The following is a 21,322-nucleotide window of genomic DNA, read 5'->3' on the forward strand; positions in this document are numbered from 1 at the left end:
AGGCACATGCACCCACATAGGCACGCACACACAGATTGGCACGCACAGACTGGCACGCACACAGGCACATGCACGTGCAGGCACACACATAAACACAAACACGTACACACACGCACGCATGCACCAACACCCCACGCTCATACACACACACACACACACACACACACACACACACACACACATAAAGTCTGCTCAGTGTGCGGATTCAGTTTTGAGAGAGTTTCAGAGCATTTTTGAATATTTAGCCCTAGTGAAACACAAAATGGCTTTGAACTCTGTCAAGAGAATACAAGTGGATGAAATATAAATTTGACTGATAGCAAAATCCCATTCAAGTGGCTGCAATTTGACTGCATGTGGAACGTTTGAAATCTTCATTGTTGTTTATTGATGAGGATGACAGACGTGCATTATGAAACGTGTACACCAGTAAGCACATACCATAAGCACGTTTTTCTGATACTGTTAACCACAAGTCGCACATTACAATCCCACACTGCAGAGTCACACACTGCAGAAATGGTGACTGGACTGGCAGGGCAGTACAAGAGACAAAATGGCTTGTCAAGAGAATCTTCTTATAACAGGTAAAAATATGCTTTACATGTCCTTGTTGTTGTTTCCATCACAAATATGTTCTTTAGAGAGTATGAAGTAGATTCTTGATACACCCAAGTATTATCCAAAACTATGATTGTGGTGACCATTTAGTGGCTACCGTTGAAGTGACTGTGAAGGAAATCCACGTGATAATGACTGTTAATGATACTGTAAATGTTGGTTGTAGGCTGATGCAGTGCTAAGACTCACAGTTTGAGAGTACAGGAGTGAAGACCTTTCAAGGTCTAAATATAAGCATTTTAAAATGATGTAATTTTAAACTTTAAATAATGTGTTTTGGTTCGTTTAGACTATTTTGATTTTGTCTATTGCTTCAGCATGACTGCAAGTTTTCTTGTCGTATTTAGTCATTACAGTTCTTGTCTGTTTGATGCAAGAGTCAAAGACTGAAGGTAAGACCCCAATTTTCAAAATTTGTATGTATACAAAAGACACGACTAAGACTTGAACATGGTCAGAAGTTTCCTATCAGATTTCATCCGTACTCCGTGAATGAATATGTAGGCTACAGTTATTGTAGCCAATGATGTTTGGATTGTTTCCTTGAATTGCTCGGTTTTACGAGTGCATTTAAACTCACTCAATCAGTATCTGGAAGGTTGTAGTCCAGTATAGGGTCAAACCCGGAACAAATTAGTAACAAGCTGAATTTTTCAGGATATGTTCAGAATACCTTTAGGAATAACATACTAAAAGTCCCCGTGAATCCCCCTTGTGCTCTCTGAGGTATTCAAGATGGCGTCCAAAATGGCCGTAATTTAGAGATTTTTCCGTATTTCAGGCTTAAAACCTAATACAAGTGCAATTAAAAGGTCAAAATATGTGTTTTATAGGGCAAGTAAGTCAATTTCATCATTAGTTTATTGAATGGAGACATTTCATAATAATACAGTTACCTGTATTGGAACACATGCTAAAGTTGACTGTATAAAATCGTCTTTTGGAAATTGATCTTAATGCCTTAAATGGAAAAAATTAGGAAATATCCATCCTTTAAGGACATCAATTTTGTTTGTGAATAAGTATATATCATAATGTTTTTTTTATTTCAGTTAGCCAATTAGCTGGTTTCATTCTCATTGAGCTCAATGCAATTCAAACCAGCTAATAGGCTAACTGAAATAAAACCATGCTAATCTCGTGGTATGGTGAAGGGTATGTGATGATGTGGGGTTATTGTAATTCCAAAGGCCAAGGGTTCTTTATCAGGGTGCATAGTGTCCTGGATGGATCCATTTATTTCAAATAAATAAATGAATAAAAAATCGTCCTGCCTCTATGGGAATTTTAACACATAGGGTTAACATAGGCGTTCCAATACTTATGACCCCTGTATTTTAAGGAAAACATTTATTTATTTACGATACCTTATTCATTCAGAAATATATTTCCTCATTTTTTTCATTTAAGGCATTAAGATCAATTTTCAAAAGATGATTTTATATAGTCAACTTAGCATGTGTTCCAATACTTATGGTCGGAGGGGACTGTACATCACTTCAGTCATCATCCTCATCATCATCAGAAACTGGTGTTGATTCTTCAGTTTCTTCATCATCTAGTAAAGATGACAGAGTTGGCCTTCCTTTGCATCCAACTTGCACATAATCCGTGCATAACTCCTTACAGATAATGCATGACTCAGTCGCTGTCGCTGAATGACTCTGATGTCAAAAATGTAATATCTATAGACTGTGACCGTCACAATTTATATGTGAACTCCTACTGAGCTCAGGACTTCACAAGTTCACATTTAAGAATGTTCACAGTACTGTAAATGTGTGTAGGTTTCCAAGAAGAAATTACAATCAAGGATTGAAATGACAAAAAAAGTCATTATTTGCATAAAGAATACCTCTCGTATACTGTATGTTTATGAAATGGCTTTATTACTTGATGTTTCGGACATTATGTACAAGTATAATATTATATGCTATATGAGGTCAGCATTTTATATAATATTATGTGCTATTATATTACAAAGGTTATAGAGGGAAATTGTTGTCTGATTGTTTGTCTAACTGTGCGTTCACACCAAGAGCTACCAAAGTTGCAAGATCGCTTTTGTAGCTGTAAAATGCAGCTGCTACATAATAATTATGAAGTTGCTCATGACATGAGAGATTTTAACCTTCAATTTCAATTCTCTTAACTCAATTTTTGTTAGAAAATTTAAGATAATCTGCTATCTTATATAGCTTATAATAATAATAATAATAACAATAATATATAAAATTGTATTGTATCGTGACCTTAATATCGTGTAGCCTATCGTATCGTGGATTGAGTGTATTATCATTACATCCCTACTTTTAACTTTTTTTAGTGGCTCTAGTGGCCAAAATTTTGCCGCTGGTCACTTTTGTTGCTTTAGTCGCTCGTCTCCAACTCTCCATTCAAAGTCAATTGCTTGCGGTGATTTTGCAGCTTTGGTCACTCTTGGTGTCAAGGCACGGTTACATTATGTTCCATCTTACAATCATGTCGACTATCAAATTTGTATGTACATTTTGTGTCATTGTCACATTAATGATCTTGTTATCTTGATAAACTTTAATTTTAGCAGTGTGCCAATGGTGAATTTTGGATTCCTTGTATGAGAAAACATATGTCATGGTTTCATCCAGGACACTATGCACCCTGATAAAGTCCCCTTGGCCTTTGGAATTAAAATAACCCCACATCATCACATGCCCTTCACCATACCAAGAGATTAGCATGGTTTTATTTCAGTTAGCCTATTAGCTGGTTTGAATTGCATTGAGCTCAATGAGAATGAAACCAGCTAATAGCTTAACTGAAATAAAAGCATTATAATACTTATTCACAAACAAAATTGATGTCCTTAAAGGGATAGTTCGGGTTTTAAGACACAAAGTTATATGGGTTCCCTGTCAGCAACGTTGTGCTACTGACAGCTGGACAACGTTTTTGTGGTGCAAATGTATCACTCTGTTGAACGCATATGGTTTTGAGAAGAAAAACACTTTACTTTCGTGACCCCAGAAACTTGCCGGACTACTTTCTTCAGCATCAAAAACGATCAAAAACCGGCTGGATCTCGGCTCACAGGACGCTGTCGGGGGGTAAGTCAGTGCTGATGCACAACGTTGCTGACAGGGAACCCATATAACTTCGTGTCTTAAATCCCGAACTATCCCTTTAAAGGTTAGATATATCCTCATTTTTTCCATTTAAGGCATTGAGATCAATTTCCAAAAGACGATTTTATACAGTCAACTTTAGCATGTGTTCCAATACTTATGGAGGTGACTGTATTATTATGAAATGTCTCCATTCAAGAAACTAATGATGAAATTGACTTACTTACCCTAAAAAACATATATTTTGACCTTTTAATTGCATTTGTATTAGGTTTTAAGCCTGAGATGCGGAAACATCTCCAAATAGCTGCCATTTTGGACGCCATCTTGAATATCTCAGAGAGCACAAGGGGGATTCACGGGGACTTTTAGTGTGTTATTCCTAAAGGTATTCTGAACATATCCTGAAAAATTCAGCTTGTTACTAATTTGTTCCGGGTTTGACCCTATTTTGAGCTAATGCTCTTGGACTATTGCTGGTTCGAGCACAACTCCTCCTGACCTTGTCGAAGTATCTTTGAGCAAGACGCCTAACCACAGTGCTCCCGATGAGCAGGTTGGCGTCTTGCATGGCAGCCTCCGCCATCGGTGTGTGAATGGGTGAATGTGAGGCATGATATGTAAAGCGCTTTGGGTGCTCGCAGCAGCCGATAAAAACGCTATATAAATGTAGTCCATTTACCATTTACCATTACCATTTACCAGCTGGCTGCTGTAACACTCATCCCCTAAAACTCACTCCCTTCTGGATCATTACAAGATCATTAGGAACATTACAGGAAATTCCTGTCAAGGATGGACATATAGTATGAAGGCCAAGATGGTAATACAAGTTTTGTACAGCTTGGGCACATGTTTCTCATTGACAACATGCCTAGTACTATTTCACTGGCTCTAGAAAGAATGAGATGACAGTCACAGTGATTTGTGTAGTATTCAGGTAGTGCATACTGAATACATGTAGCTATTACAGAGTTTCACCTGTTGGAACCATTCTGGAAACTAAAGTATTGATGTCATGCTGATAGCATGGTGCACTCTGGTGATCAGTTACTCAAAAGACTATTACAGATCTATTGCTTGAAAAAAGTTTGTATTGCCAAGCTAATGCAGATACAAAGAGAGAGAGGTGGAGAGAGAGAGAGAGTAGCAAAGCAAATCTATTGTTTTCTGTGGATAGAAGCCTTAACATTTCTAATAGGCTATGCAATAATTTCATACATGAAAACCTGCATTACAATTTTGATCTTATCTCTCAATCTACATGTCTGATAACCTTGCTGTATTTTCCATATTTGCTTTCTTTTTGTTATTAACCACATACAGTATGTAACATTGATGCTTATATACTTGGCCTATATTGTCACATAAGTAACATTAGTGTCAGTGATGGAATTACTACAACTACTACACATTTCTGCAAATATGTATTATACATGTATATTTCCATAGGACAACATTGAAGAAATTACACTTTGATACAATGTAAAATAATGAGTGTACAGTTTGCATAGCAGTGCACATTTGCTGTCCCCTAAAAACATTCACACTAAATTTGGACATTTTCACTTACTTTCAAATTTCATGCTTTTATACCGAAGTGAACAATTTGTTTTACCAATCTACTGCACTATTAACTCTTGCTGCCAGTGGTTTAGACAAGTGTTGAGTCCCAGGAAAACATATAATAAATATAAAATATTTACGAAATGTGAGGAGAGTACTCTCTTTCGTGAGATGGTGTTTGTAAAATATTACAATGTTAAAACTGAATACACACTAACACTTCCTTATTAAGACATGTGACTTCCTCTTAAGTGTCATATTGTTCCTTTTATTTGTTCAAGGAAATATCCCAAAACCTCAAATAACACGAATTCCTGCTGCAAAAGAGGTATATGAAACTGAGAAAATTATATTTGAGTGCAGTGTCCAAGGGGACTCCTCAGGCCTTGAGTATATCTGGCAGAAAGGAGATGATCGTCTCTCCGGCTCTGAAAACACCTACATTATTCCATCTGCTGACCAGTCACATAATGGAGACTACAAGTGCAAAGTAAACAATGGCACCGATACTTCAGATCTCAGTGATCCGTTGTCCTTATCAGTTTTCAGTGAGTGCAACATTTGCTTTTATTCCCTTTGTTACAAGAGGGTAGTCTAAAACGCAAATTGACAAAGGACCCTGCATCTGTCAGTGTGTTCTACATATGTGCTTGATTCATCTTTGATCCTCCTTTGTTCATGAATGATACCTTCACTTCATGTACTGTATGTCACCCATTCTAAAATTAATCTAATCTGTTTTATCAGTTGCTGTTAAAGCTGTAACATGTTGTGCAAGCATACAGACATACATTCCTGCACATCTTCATTCAACATTAACCTCATTAATTCTCCCTTCAGAGCTGCCCACAGCAAAACTGACTGTGGTGTCTGGATGGACTAAAGTCTTTCCAGGAGAGGCAGTGACAATGAAGTGTGACATTCAGCCTGATTCAACTGACTGGACTTACCAGTGGCACAGAGATAAACAAGAGATCGGCAGAGCAGACGATGGCAGTTATTCTAACACATCTCCACAAACTGGGCTGCACACCTGTGTAGGAGTGCACAAACAACGTAAAGGTGTAACAACCGAAACCAGCAACGGAATACAACTTGAAGTTGTCAGTGAGTGTGACTGTTTTTGCGATTATGTAGATGATTGTATCATGATTTTTCTCCTTGACTTGTGTTTTTTTTTTCTTTGTTACCAGAGGGTAGTCTAAAACCCAAATTGACAAAGGACCCTGCATCTGTTAGTGTGTTCTACACAAACGAAAGTGTCACCCTAAAGTGTGCGGTTACAGAAACTTCAGAAGGATGGACCTATTTGTGGTATAAAGGCCAAGACAAAACTCCCATCAACAACACTGGGTCTCAGAGCCAGCACACCCTTTCCTCTGTGGCACCAGCTGATGGTGGACCATACTGGTGTCGAGTCGAGAGGGCCGGATTCAAATCTGATTATAGTGATTCTTTGACCTTAGAGATCAAGGGTAAATCATGTCTTGTTTATATCTTTGGTCATATATTTGCTTCATCTCTGTTCCATCCTTGTACATGAATGGTACCTTCACTTAACGTATATCACCCACTCTAAAATTCATATCTTTCAGTTGCTGTTAAGGCTGTTTAATGTTGTGCAAACATACAGATATGCATTCCTGCACATACAATCTTCAACATCAACCTCGTTCATTCTCCCTTCAGAGCTGCCCACAGCAAAACTGACTGTGGTGTCAGGATGGACTAAAGTCTTTCAAGATGAGGCAGTGAAGGTGAGGTGTGACATTCAGCCTGCTTCAAGTGACTGGACTCACCAGTGGTACAGAGATGGACATGAGATCAGCAGAGCAGACGATGGCAGTTATTCCATTACATCTCCACAAACTGGGCTGCACACCTGTGTAGGAATGCACAAACAACGTGAAGGTGTAAAAACCAAAACCAGCAACGGAATAAATGTTCACGTTTTTAGTGAGTGCAACATTTGTTTTAGTGATTTTTATGCACATGATATTACTGTACCATGATCTTTCCTTGACTTGTTTTTCTTTTTTGCAACCAGAGGGTAGTCTAAAACCCCATTTGTCACCGGAACCTACATCTGTCAGTGTGTACACAAATGAAAATGTCATCCTTAAATGCAATATCACAGAAGATTTAGAGGGATGGACCTATTTGTGGTATAAAGACAAAAATCTCATCGCCAACACTGGGTCTCAGAGCCAGCACACCCTTTCCTCTGTGGCACCAGCTAATGGATCATACCAGTGTCAGGTCGAGAGAGACGGATTCAAATCTGATTATAGTGACTCTTTGACATTAGTGATCAAGGGTAATTCGTTTTTTGCTTTGATCCTTTGTGTTTGCTTTGTCTCTGTTCCTTCTTTGTTCATGAATGATACCTTCACTTCACATATATGTCATGGTCACCCACTCCAAAATGCATCCAATTAATCTCATCAGTTGTTGTTAAGGCTGTTCAATGTTGTGCAAATATACAGACATACTGTACTGTACATTTCTGCATATATAGTCTTCATTCAACATCAACCTCATTCATTCCTCTTTCAGAGCTGCCCACAGCAAAACTGACTGTGGTGTCAGGATGGACTAAAGTCTTTCAAGATGAGGCAGTGAAGGTGAGGTGTGACATTCAGCCTGCTTCAAGTGACTGGACTCACCAGTGGTACAGAGATGGACATGAGATCAGCAGAGCAGACGATGGCAGTTATTCCATTACATCTCCACAAACTGGGCTGCACACCTGTGTAGGAGTGCACAAACAACGTGAAGGTGTAAAAACCAAAACCAGCAACGGAATAAATGTTCACGTTTTTAGTGAGTGCAACATTTGTTTTAGTGATTTTTATGCACATGATTACCATGATCTCTCCTTGACTTGTTTTTCTTTTTTTGCAACCAGAGGGTAGTCTAAAACCCCATTTGTCACAGGAACCTACATCGGTCAGTGTGTTCTACACAAATGAAAGTGTCATCCTTAAATGCAATATTACAGAAGATTCAGAGGGATGGACCTATTTGTGGTATAAAGACAAAAAACTCATCGCCAACACTGGGTCTCAGAGCCAGCACACCCTTTCCTCTGTGGTACCAACTAATAGTGGATCATACTGGTGTCAAGTCGAGAGGGCTGGATTCAAATCCAATTATAGTGATTCTTTGTCATTAGTGATCAAGGGTAATTATTTATTGCTCATAACTTTGGTCATATGTGCTTCATCTCTGTCCCCTCTTTGTTCCTGAATGATACCTTCACTTAATGTTTGTCACCCACTCTAAAATAAATCTAATGTATCTTATCAGTTGCTGTTAAGGCTGTTGACTGTTGTGCAAACATACAGACATACATTACTGCTTATATTGTCTTCCTTCAAAATCAACATCATTCATTCTCCCTTCAGAGCTGCCCACAGCAAATCTGACTGTGGTGTCTGGATGGACTAAAGTCTTTCAAAATGAGACAGTGAAGGTGAGGTGTGACATTCAGCCTGCTTCAACTGACTGGACTTACCAGTGGCACAGAGATGGACAAGAGATCGGCAGAGCAGGCGATGGCAGTTATTCTATCACATCTCCACAAACTGGGCTGCACACCTGTGTAGGAGTGCACAAACAACGTGAAGGTGTAAAAACCAAAACCAGCAACGGAAGAAATGTTGACGTTTTTAGTGAGTGCAACATTTGTTTTAGTGATTTTTATGCACATGATATTACCATGATCTCTCCTTGACTTGTTTTTCTTTTTTGCAACCAGAGGGTAGTCTAAAACCCCATTTGTCACAGGAACCTACATCTGTCAGTGTGTTCTACACAAATGAGAGTGTCATCCTTAAATGCAATATCACAGAAAATTCAGAGGGATGGACCTATTTCTGGTACAAAGGCCAAGAGAAAAATCCAATCGGCAACAACAACAGCCAACACACCCTTTTGTATGTGGCACCAGCTGATAATGGATCATACTGGTGTCAAGTAGAGAGGGCTGGATTCAAATCTGAACATAGTGATTCTTTGTCATTAGTGATCAAGGGTAACTTATTTCTGACTTAAAGCTTTGATTGTGCTTGATTCATCTTCATTACTTCTTTGTTCATGAATAATACCTTCACCTCATGCATATCACCCACTCATTCATCATTCATCTAACTGTGATTCTATTTACTTTTGTGAATGGTGGGATTGAGATCATCAATGCCTCATTAAACTGTTCTATCTTTCCTTTGTGTTTTATACAGACCCACCTGTACCAAAACTGGAGCGTCTGTCTAAATGGGCTAAAGTCTTCCCCACCGAGGAAGTGAGAATTAAGTGCAATGGTATTCCCTCTTCACTAGGATGGACTTATAAATGGCACAGAGAACAACAGCCACTCATTGGCGAAAATGCTGATACACTTTTAATACGTCCTGTTGACACCAAGGACACTTACACCTGCCAAGGAGTCCACAAACGACACGTGCTAACTGTAGTCAGTGACAGTATTAGCATCCATGTTCATGGTAAATATCTATTTCAACTTATACATGAAGTTGGCAAATGAAGAAACTGCAGTCAGTAATGATAACTCTTTACATGGCACTGTAGTCAGTAACAACAGTATATAAGGTCACTATGAAGATGATTATTTGCATTTAATTTGAATACCAAATGAAATTGCATATCAGAAGTTCATATTCATTAGTGTTGTTGTCATGAAACATTAATTATAATGCAGAAACTAAAATGCTTGGAAAGTATTTGATTAAATACTGGTTATCCTCTTTGTTTTGTCAGACCATAAGGCTAAGCCTACCTTGAGTCTACGGCCAAATCACACCTCAGTTTATGTGGAAGAACAAATGACCTTCAAATGTGAAGTGGTGATTGATTCTACAGACTGGGAATATCAGTGGTTCCAAAACAATGCTCAAAAACAAATCCGAAATGGTGACCCGAGAAATACGACTTACACAATCCAATATGCCTCTGGGAATGATGAGGGTGAATTTTGGTGTAAAACTAAGAGAGGGGAGTATATGTCAGAACTTAGCCAGTCAATAAAAATAAAGATTTTAGGTAAGTCTTGTATGCTATCAGTACCATTAAACACAGTTCAATGATCCGATAGTTTGCCCATTTTGAAAAGGTTTCAACAAGCCTTCCTTGGTAGAGTATTAATAATATTTTCATTACTTGTGCCTTCTGTCTAGCTCGTCCTACAGCGCTGGTGAACCTGGAGACTGGGTGGTCAGACATTCTCTCTGTGGACAGCTTGACATTATTGTGTGAGGTACACATTACAAGCATCGCCTGGAACTACACATGGTACAAAGATGGCAAGGAGATAGCAAATGAAACTCAAAAAGATCTTCATATCAAAGCCACCAAGGAAAACTACCGGAGTGAATATACTTGCAAAGGGATCCAAACCAACCGTCCAACATATTCCATGCATAGTGAAGCTTTTATAGCAAACAACATTGGTGAGTTGGTGAGAAGATGACAATTTATCTCTTATACAAAACCGTGTTGATGTGTTTACATTTATGCTGTTGTTTATTTGCCTTTGCAGTTCTCAAACGGCAAATCCTCCTGGCCATTTCGGGTTGTTTGGTTGTTGGCTTTGTTGGCCTCATTGTCCTGGGCTGTATATGTTGTAAATTAAACCGAAAGCCAGGTCAATATCTTCTTATTATGATCAAGTTTATGTTTTGCCACATCAAAAAACAAAGTACTTCACAATGAACACTTAAATGTTTGATCACTCTCACCGACTATTCTTATACATATTACAGAAGAAGAACGCAAACCTGACTCAGACCTGTTTTTTTCCATGGCTGAGCTTAAGGATCGTAAGTGCTGAAAGCGATTCTCATAATTATTCATTGATATTGTCATATCTAAAGGATATGATTCTGTAGGTTATATGTACACTATACAATATGTAGCTCCCCCAGATTGAATGACGACGTGAGAAATACTTAATACTGGTTGTTTTATATGTATATGTTACACACACAGACATACAGTATGCTGTTAGAACTAAAAGGAAGACATACACAACAAATGTATACATTATTCAAAGAAATAGACACATCTTTAATTAATTTAAAATTACATCACACACATATCTCATTGGCTGCTTAACCAAAGGTAGTGGACCAAACTTGGAGTTAGCTTTCTTGAAATTCCCTTAGAATCTTACCTTTAACTTGAAACTGCTTCACAGGCCTCACATGTTAAGGTGTTCTCACACGTGTTAAAGACGCACCTTCGCTCACCCCCCGCACTCCGAACTCCGCCGTCTTCAGCCGAGCTTGCAGTAGGCTTGAATCTATTAGATTGAGCATCACGTAGCCTATGCAGCTAAATCGCTATTTTTAAACCATTAAAACGGTTCCAAGTAACTCCACACTGTATTGGTAGACTTCTGAGGGTCCTGACATTTAAAACGAGATACTTAGAACTTTGGAAGTGCACAGGAAGTTTATTAAAAATACTGTTTATTCAAGCAGTACCCTCATAGAATCTCTCCGCTGGGCGCCATCTTGTGGTGAAGTCGCGATAAGTCGACTGACGAGCACAAACGAACAGGAAAGACAGGGGGACATATTATGAATAAAATACATTTCACTGAATGGTAGTTATTTGATGCATTGTCATTCCCTTTTTTTCCCTTCAAAAGTGCAATTGGACCAAGCTCATTCTTGATTGACCATAGACGTGTTGATGTCTCTTTGTGTGTGTCTTATTTTCCTTTAGGCATTGGATTGACTGGTTCAGAATTGTGCCTAGCGGAAGTATTTGATGATAAACCTCTAACAGCGGGTAAGATTCTTTCTGGACTGTAGAGCTATCTGTGTTAATTCTACCTTTTGCTAAAAAAAATACATTCAAAGTTGGTTTATTCTGTTTATACCATGGTCTAATCTGGAAATTTTAGCAAGATTGGCATTAAATGTGATATCGGTTTCTGATTGTGACCATACAGAGGAACCTTTTGTTTTGCCTCTAGAAAAAACTGAGGTTCTTCCATCTGAGGAGTTGCTGGAAGAAGGTGAGTTAAGAATTTGCAGTTGAAGTGATATTATGACACTTTACGATAAGAGTACATGAATTCTCATGAATTCATGCATGAATTAATGCTTGAATCATGCATTAATTCATCCCTGAATATATCATGAATAATTATGACTTAACATGAATTCATTGATTGTCAATGAATTCATGCATAAACAACTCATCATCTTAAGCATTAGGTACGGTTGGCACATCATTATGAATCATGATTAATTAAGCATGATCATGATGACTTTATCGAACAAATTCGTGGACATCACTGTCATGGAGAAAAAAGAAAAGTAATTGCACATGAATTCATGTTAACTAAACGTTATGAATTATCATGAGTTAATTCATTAATGATTATCAGTGAATTCATATTAAGTCAGAGTGATTCATGATATATTCAGGGAATGAGAATTCATTTACCCTTATCGTAAAGTGTTAACGATTTCTTTTTTTTACCATTTTTACCACATGTGTGCGTGTGTGTGCGTGTGTGTGTGCTTAAGTGTGTGTGTACTGTATATGTGCATGCTTGTGGGTGTCTCGGGAATCATTGACAGAAAATCACAAAAACTGGCACTGACAAACTCAGGAACTTCAATCAAAACGCAGACTCAAGTGGCACACTCAAAAAAACTCCAGCTTTTCAGTTTGTTTTGGTCTTTGAGTGCACACCTCTGTTTTGATTAAAGTAACTATAAAGCACACATTATATACCGTATATCACTTTAACAAAATGTGTTTTCCCCAAACTAGCAAAAGAAAGTAAAAACAAAGAGGAAACAGATCCATTAAAAGCATTTCAAGGTATCAGTTTAAATCATTACATTACTTTACAATGCATTGCATATCAGGTAAATAACTGTTCAGTTGTTGATAGTTTTCCGAAGTTAATTGTCCGTCTAAAAATGGTTTAGGCTTCTGATCATACCCTGTCCTGTGGATATGTCCACCAGCTCACATCGCATAAGTTGTCTAATGCTCTCTGGCAGAAGATATAGAGGAATTATGGATATTACCCGCCAAATGATACCTTTAACTAGATTTCATTGTCATTCCCTTTTTTCCCTTCAAAAGTGCAGTTAGACCGGGCTCATTCTTGATTGACAACAGACATGTTGGTGTCTCTTTGTGTGTGTCTAATTTTCCATTAGGCATTAGATCGACTGGTTCAGAATTGTGCCTAGCAAAAATAGTTGATGACAAACCTCTAACAGCGGGTAAGATTCTTTCTGGACTGTAGAGCTATCTGTGTTCATTCTACCTTTTGCTAAAAACCTACATTCAACGTTGGTATATTCTGTATATCTAATCTGGAAATTTTAGGAAGATTAGCATTAAATGTGATATCGGTTTCTGATTGTGACCATATAGAGGAACCTTTTGTTTTGCCTCTAGAAAAAACGAAGGATCTCCCATGTCTTTCTGAGGAGTTGCTGGAAGGAGGTGAGTTTGCAGTTGAAGTGATATTATGACGGATTCGATTTTACCATTTTTAAGTATGCCATTTGTAACTAAAAGGTACAGTATGTGATTCTGATTCAATACACTTGTTGTTGTCTGTTAAGTGCCAGCACCCTGGATCTGTATGGTCAGCCATTGTATACAATGTCACCCCATCAAATCACTTTAATAATAGGCCTAATGATGATAACTAGATGTACCACAAAGCAGTACAAAATGTGACCACCGCTCAGTCCTGCACAATCTCTTTCCAAAAATAAGTCATGCTTGTCAAATTTCTCCCCATCTCCTACTCCATCCCCTCTTGCAACCTTTGTGTCTGTAAATGAGTTTGTGCATGTGTGCTTGCTTTTATGAATATGTGTGCTTCTCTGTGTGTGACTTTTTGCTTGTGAGTGTGTGGGGGTTAATGGTGTGTGTGTGTGTGTGTGTGTGTGTGTGTGTGTGTGTGTGTGTTTGTGTGCGTGCGTGCGTGCGTGCACTGTATGTGTGTGCTTGCCTGCATGTGTGTTTTCAGTGTCTGTGTGCTTGTGTACAGTATGCTAGTCTATGAGTGTGTGTATGTGTTTACTGTAAGTGTGTGTTTAAGTGTGTGCATGCTTGTTGGTGTCTCGGGAATCGTTGACAGAAAACTGTAAAGCACACATTATATATCGTATATCGCTTTAACAAAATGTCTTTTCCCCAAACTAGCAAAAGAAAGCCAAAACAAAGAGGAAACAGATCCATTGAAAGCATTTCAAGGTATCAGTTTAAATCATTACATTACTTTCCATTGCATTAAATTATGATAAATGACTGCTCAGTTGTTTATAAGTTTTCCGAAGTTAATTGTCCATCTAAAAATGGTTTAGGCTTCTGATACCCTGCCCTGTGGATATGTCCACCACCTCACATCGCATACGTTGTCTAATGCTCTCTGGCAGAAGATATAGAGGCATTATGGATATCACCCGGCAAATGATACCTTTCACTAGATTTCAACCAGTATGGCCGCTCAAATATAACAGGCCAGGATCAGAACTACATTCTGTTAGGTCTTATATTCCTGCACTTAAATCTAATTTTGCTAAATGTTTATCTTTGTATGAGCACTTTGTTTATTCTGTTAATGTTTATCTTTGAATGAGTATGGACTCGGAGTAATATTTTGTAGTGATTTCTTTCAAATAGATTTAAAACCTGTATGAAATCTGTTTATTTGGGCCTGTTTTTGTCAAGCTGTTGTTATTTATTTGGGCTCTAATGCTCTGTGCTGGGTGTGTATATTTTTTATATTAATGTATACCATATATATGTCACAAAGACTGCCCATGGCCATACATATCTGTGTATATTTTAACTGGTGTGTCACAGTCAGATTGCTGGTACTGTATGTGTTTGCTTTTGTTTTTTTTATTATTTTAATTGTTTTGTATTTGTTCTTCCTCTGAGATTGTAACATGTTGGAGAAAGGGGTTATACTGCATATTTTTACAATGTCATGTGGCGTGTGCTATCTTGTGGGGCACTCAAAATCTAATCTTGCAATCAACATGTTAACAACATAGCTTTTCATAGCAACATAGCCCCTTTTATTTGAAGTCCAAGGTTCTGTTTTTATGTGTTCATATATTTTATATATATTTTAATTTGTTGTTTAGTTTCTGGTGGACATGAAGTGATGTTCTATGTTTAATTAAAATTAAGTGCATTTTTTAAATTTAATAAACTTAAAGGTACTCAAAGAGATGTTGGTTAACATCACATCTGTTAAGCTCAAACAAAACAGAGTGCTAGTTCGCCCCTCCCGTCCAACTGAAACTATCCTGAACGTGCATCTCGTTGGTGAAATTGTAAATAGAACCTGGGCTGTGTGTACTGTATACGTTACTTTGCAGTGTATTCTGTTGACAGGCAGCTTGCGGATTGCGAGGAGGGGTTCGCTGTATGTGACAAAAAAAATGTTTTAAGCCTAGAATGTGAATGGCAAAGCACATGAACACACATAATCATGAGGGCGGTCCCTTATATTTTCAGGTGGCGTGAATGGACCAATTTGTGTGGTACAAGGGGAGGGAAATTGTTAGGTATTTTACGTATTTATGTGCATGGGCAGAACGGATCGGGTACTGACACTGACTTTCAAGTCAACGGTAGGGATTTCCGAACATCTGCCAAATTATGAACGCAGTATAGGCTACATGTAAGACCTTAATGGTGGGGTCTAAATCCAATGACCTCCCCAAGGCCCTAAAAAATCCCAGAAGCGATCTCACCTGGTTAATGAGTGAGTGCAACAGGCTGCGACAGCTGAAGGTGAAAGCTACTGTACAGGGAATGGGACAGTAGGCTACCTTGATGATGGCCAAATGGGGTTTTGTAGTAATTTTTTCCCTTCTGTCTTTTGCCCTGTGCTTACCCTATTTCACATCACGAAGCAATCAGGCAATTGCAGAAATGCAGACTTACCATGCTAAAAAGCATGCTAAAAGGTCTGAAGTCAGAATGGCGATGACTGCACTGGATGGCTAGATTGCACTGGCAATGCACAGGAACGGCTGCAGGAGGATAGTGTTTCTGCTGCTGCAGCTAATCAGATTCACCTCACCTGCTGGAGCAGCAGGAGGCCAGAGCCGCTGTAGCAACTTGCCAGGTTCACAGACAGGAGCAACAAAGGGGTATTAGGCTACCGCAGCAGCAGCTCCTATCTAGGTCCAAAGACAGGAGCAAAAGGAGGCTAGTAGCCTACCATAGCAGCAAATAGATCAATTCAACAACAGGACACTGCACAATAGGTCTGGATGGAGAGGACTGTGAGGAAGAATGTGGGATGTCATTCATTCAAGAGGTCTGGAATGGAAAGCTCCTGTTCCTGTGCACGCTCGACTCCCAATCCAGGTCACAGTAGTGAGGTTTAGGGGGTAAGAGTAACGGTAACCAGCTGGTACGTAGCTGTACAGTACAGTATACTACATTGTAATAAGCCCCGAGGTTTTAACTTATTTGCTAGCACAGTCGGCTCCCCAATCGGATTGGAGTCTGGGTGAGGGAAGGGCTTAGCCAGGTGGTCAATACAATCCAGATTACAGCAACACCTTAGGCTGGGTGAAAGCCTGAACTTCGGGGGAATTTGAATTTCGCCCGGCAGCTCAGGCTGGAAACCAGCAGATCTATCTCCTCTGTTTACTGCCAGAACCTTTGGCTCCAATCAAAAACGGCCATACTAGTTTGGCACGCTATTGGCCGGTGGCGTGACGATAACAAAACTTAAGCGACGCAAAGTGCAGTAGAAACAAAGCGCAGCCTCCCCAGACTAATGTTCAATCTTACAAGATTGAGTTTAGTATGGTGAAAACCAGACTAGCAACACCTCAGAACCATGTAGTAAAAAGTTGTGCACACACTGATTGGGGACAGTTTCAACATATCTGTTTTATGCCTGAAGGAAAGATTGAATATGGCCAAATGGTCACACAAGAATTTGAATAAGCCCACAATCAGAATGTAGATACAGTACTGTAGGCCTGTAGGCCCAGTAATTACATTGTGTGTACAATTGTGTATTTCTGTGTAAAATTGTTCCTTTTGAAAGATTTCTATGAATCCTCTATACATTCTATATTCCATACTATCTATAAACACACTGAATTCATTTTCATGATTTTTTACAGTAAGGCTACAATTAAGATGTTCAGACCCTGTTGAGCTGGATGAGACTAGAGCTGTTTTGTGTGTGTGTGTGTGTGTGTGTGTGTGTGTGTGTGTGTGTGTGTGTGTGTGTGTGTGTGTGTGTGTGTGTGTGTTTATGTTATCAGATTAAATAGGGCCGGTGCCACTACTGTTCAACTGCATCTGTCTGTTTGTATGTCATGATGCCATTGCTTTACCTCTAGATGTCGCCAAATCTGATTTTCTCTTTGCTGTGTGTTTTTGATCAACATGACATGAGCCACTGAAAAAAAAATCAGTTGCATTGATGTACTGTACTAATGCATTGCTATTTGTTCAAATGTATTCACTGGGGAGAAACTATACTTCAATGATGTGCATACTAGGTGAGTAAACAGTTTTAAAAAAAATGCCAAAGCAACAGAGAAATATACCATCTCCTTAATTATCATATATAAAACTATGCTGAAATTCAGTAAGCCACAAGTGAAAACATCATTAAATGGTATCACTCCTTTTTAATTGTTCACAAAGTAAAGGTCAACCCAGCAGTTTCAGACTCTAAGGGTGTTTTCACACTTGGTCCCTTCCAGCCTTCTAAACAAACAGATTGATGACTCATCATTGGGCTGTTCACACATCTGCACTGAGCACACAATGTGAACTCTTCGCTCAATGGTGTTTTGAGCCCCTATCATATAATCTTCCAGGCAGCGCTGCCACTGTTGACTTAAAGGCACTTAATCCTACCCCTAATCCTAACCTTATCCCATGCTTTCCACAAGGTTTAGGAGTGTGTTGTTTTAGGAATTTCTGACCAGTCTTTCAGAAGCGCATTTGTGAGGTTACACACTGATGTTGGTCGAGGAGACTGGCAATCAGTCTCTGCTGTAATTCATCCCAAAGGTGGTCTATTGGGTTGAGATTGGGACTTTGTGCAGGTCAGTTAAGTTCATCCACACCTAACTCAGTCATCTATACCTGGAAGGGGCCATCCCCAAACTATTGCCTCAAAGTTGGGAGCATGGAATTGACCAAAATCGCTTGGTTAATACTGAAGCATTCTGAGGTCCTTTCACTGGAACTAAGGGACCAAGCCCATCTTGGGGATGGCCCCTTTCTGTTCCAACAGGACTGTGCACCAGTGCACAAAGCAAGGTCCATATAAAGTCTGGTCTAAACAGCCATGAAGATTGTAAGGACCAAGATACCTTCAGTCTCTGTATGAAATGTCTTTGCTTAGGGAGGCACATGAGATTCTAGATGACCCAACACATCCTGATTCAGGACAGTTCAGAATGCCAAACTGTAGACTGAACAGATATAAGAACTCTTTCATACCATCAGTCATCAAGATTTAAAATAACTACAAATAGCAGTATGTTTTATTTTACAATTTGTAGTATTATTATTTTAATTTAGTGCTGGCGTTGTGCACTTTTATTTATCCATTAATTTAAGTACATCCATTCATTTATTAATTTGATCCCCTCTTATGTGTCATGGTGTGTCATTTATGATGAGTAATTAAGTAAAGAAGTTACTGTAAGTGACCCAGTGGCTGGAGCCAACATCATCAACGTGTTTTGGTTTCTTTAAAAATACAGCCGAAATGACACCCTCTATCGCTTACTTGAGCCCTTCCACTTCTCACTCAGAATTTTCTATAAAACAGTTGAGAAAAAAAGGAGGTGCCAAATGTGCAAACATCACACATGGTTACACCAAATGTACTCGTGTAAAGAAGAGGAGATACAGGAACTCCTCACATACCAATACAAATTACAATCTACAGTGGACAAATAGTATATATATATATATTTGCATTTCTTCATACACATGTAGGCTACTGTATACTGTACATGATGTTTTATTGAATGGAAGCCAGGTCCCAGGCCTCTGTTTTTTGAACATTTTGTTTTTCTCAGTGTAATCCAAGAGAATTCTAACCATAGTAATAACAACAGCCAAGACAGGATATGAAGGACAGTAATAAGGCTTTTGCTTGTGCTAGCTCTGTAGTGCGTGATCAATGAAGAATACTTCTTTCATTCAGAAAAACACATTTTGTCCATTTTCGCTGGAGTTACACTTTAACAACCACATCCTTTCTCCATCTAAATTACAAATACAGTGTGGAGCACTTTTCCAGTGAGCCTATTAGCCAGTTTGATGCTCATTGAGCTCAATGCAAATCACAGGCTAATTATGGGCTCACTGGAAAAAACACCATGCCAATCTCTAGCAATGGTGAAGGGTATGTGATGATGTGGGGCTATTTTAATTCCAAAGGCCAGGGAACTTTATCAGGATGCATAATATCCTGGATCCATGAAATAGCTGGCCTTTAAAAATAAAAACATATTTTAAAATTAAGGCATTAAGATCAATTGTCAAATGATGATTTTATATTCCTCTTTTTAGGCAACTTTATCATGGTATCAAATACGCTCCACGCAGTATATGTTTTTAGAAACAGACATGGTTTCACAATCAATTTGACGTTTGAAATCTTCATTATTGTCTATTGACGAGTACGACAGACTGTGTACAGGATGTGAACACCAGCTAACACATTCCATAAGCACTTTTTTTTTTACACTTCTACTACCCTTAACATGAAGTTGCACAGTAGAGTCACACACTGCAGAAGTGTTGAGGGGACTGGCAGGGAAGAACAAGAGACAAAATGGCTTGTCAAGAAGAACTTCTTGTAACAGGTAAAAATGCTTTACCATACCTCTTTGTTGTTGTTTCCATCACAAACATGTTCTTCAGAGAGTATGAAGTACTGTAGATTCTGGTAGATATACTCAAGAAGTAGTATTAGTCAAAAGTATGATAGTGGTGAAAATCATGACACATGACGGTTGTGCTATAAATGTTTTAAAATACCTGTTATTTTTCAAAACTCTTTTATCAATGCTCAGAGTGGTTGTTGGGTGTTAAAAAAAAGTTAAGACTTTAACACATTGGACTGTAGGTGGATGCAATGTTAATACTCACAGTTTGAAAGTTGATGTGTAAAGAACTTTCTATACGTGTCTTAATAATGTGTTTGTTTGTTTAGACTGTTTTGTTTTTGTTTATTGCTTCAGCATGACTGCAAGTAAAATGTTGTTGTATTTTAGTCATTACAGTTCTTGTCTATTTGATACAAGAGTCAAAGACTGAAGGTAAGACCCTATTTTGTGTTTATACATATAAGCTAAGACTTGAAAACGGTCAGTATTTAATCCGTACAATGTGAATGAATAGGCTACAATTGTTGCACATAGCCAGTGATGTTTTGATTGCGTCCTTGAATTGCTCAGTTTTTCCAATGCATTTTACTCACTGATGGACCCTAATTTGACAGTCTTGCATTGACTTACTGTTATTCTCATATCTCATTGCTGGGCAAATAAAGAAACCACCTAGTCTAAAAGGAACACACCAACCTTTTGGGTAAATTAGCTTATTTTCCATCTTCCTTGGAAGTAGATAATTACATGTAGGCTACATACCCCTCTCTTCTCTGGGTGTGCCATGATGACACAGCCTAATGCTGTTAGCCTAGCTTAGCATAATTCACTGGAAGTGGGTTACACTAAAGCCTGTCTACGGCAAGCCTGTTCACTTCCTTCTCTCATCGTATAGCGAAACTGCAGCCAGTTTCAGGAAACCGGAAGTGTTGTGAGCGTGAAAGTTCTTCTCCTATTTCTATATTTACATAAGTTAGCTTTTAGGCTCATATCATGAACATGAATAAAAAATGTTTTTAAGAATAACATAATTTTATTTCAAGTTTTTTATTCTTTGTTGGTATGCATTTATGCATCCTACTGTTTTCTCATTCTTCTGTAAAGCACTGAAATGTCTTG

At 38.5% G+C, this 21,322-nt stretch overlaps 1 protein-coding gene and 1 long non-coding RNA gene across 2 annotated transcripts in view; both read left to right on the forward strand.

Annotated features, from left to right (window-relative positions):
• Positions 1 to 21,322, forward strand: part of LOC134088107 (low affinity immunoglobulin gamma Fc region receptor III-A-like) — a 39,067-nt gene that overhangs the window by 10,115 nt on the left and 7,630 nt on the right. The window lies entirely within an intron of this gene.
• Positions 10,848 to 12,082, forward strand: LOC134088078 (uncharacterized). The gene is made up of 3 exons (XR_009939897.1): positions 10,848 to 10,953; positions 11,072 to 11,128; positions 12,039 to 12,082. It is a non-coding gene; the product is annotated as an uncharacterized LOC134088078 (long non-coding RNA).

The sequence above is a fragment of the Sardina pilchardus genome, chromosome 7, assembly GCF_963854185.1.
Source record: "Sardina pilchardus chromosome 7, fSarPil1.1, whole genome shotgun sequence".
NCBI classification, from domain to species: domain Eukaryota; kingdom Metazoa; phylum Chordata; class Actinopteri; order Clupeiformes; family Clupeidae; genus Sardina; species Sardina pilchardus.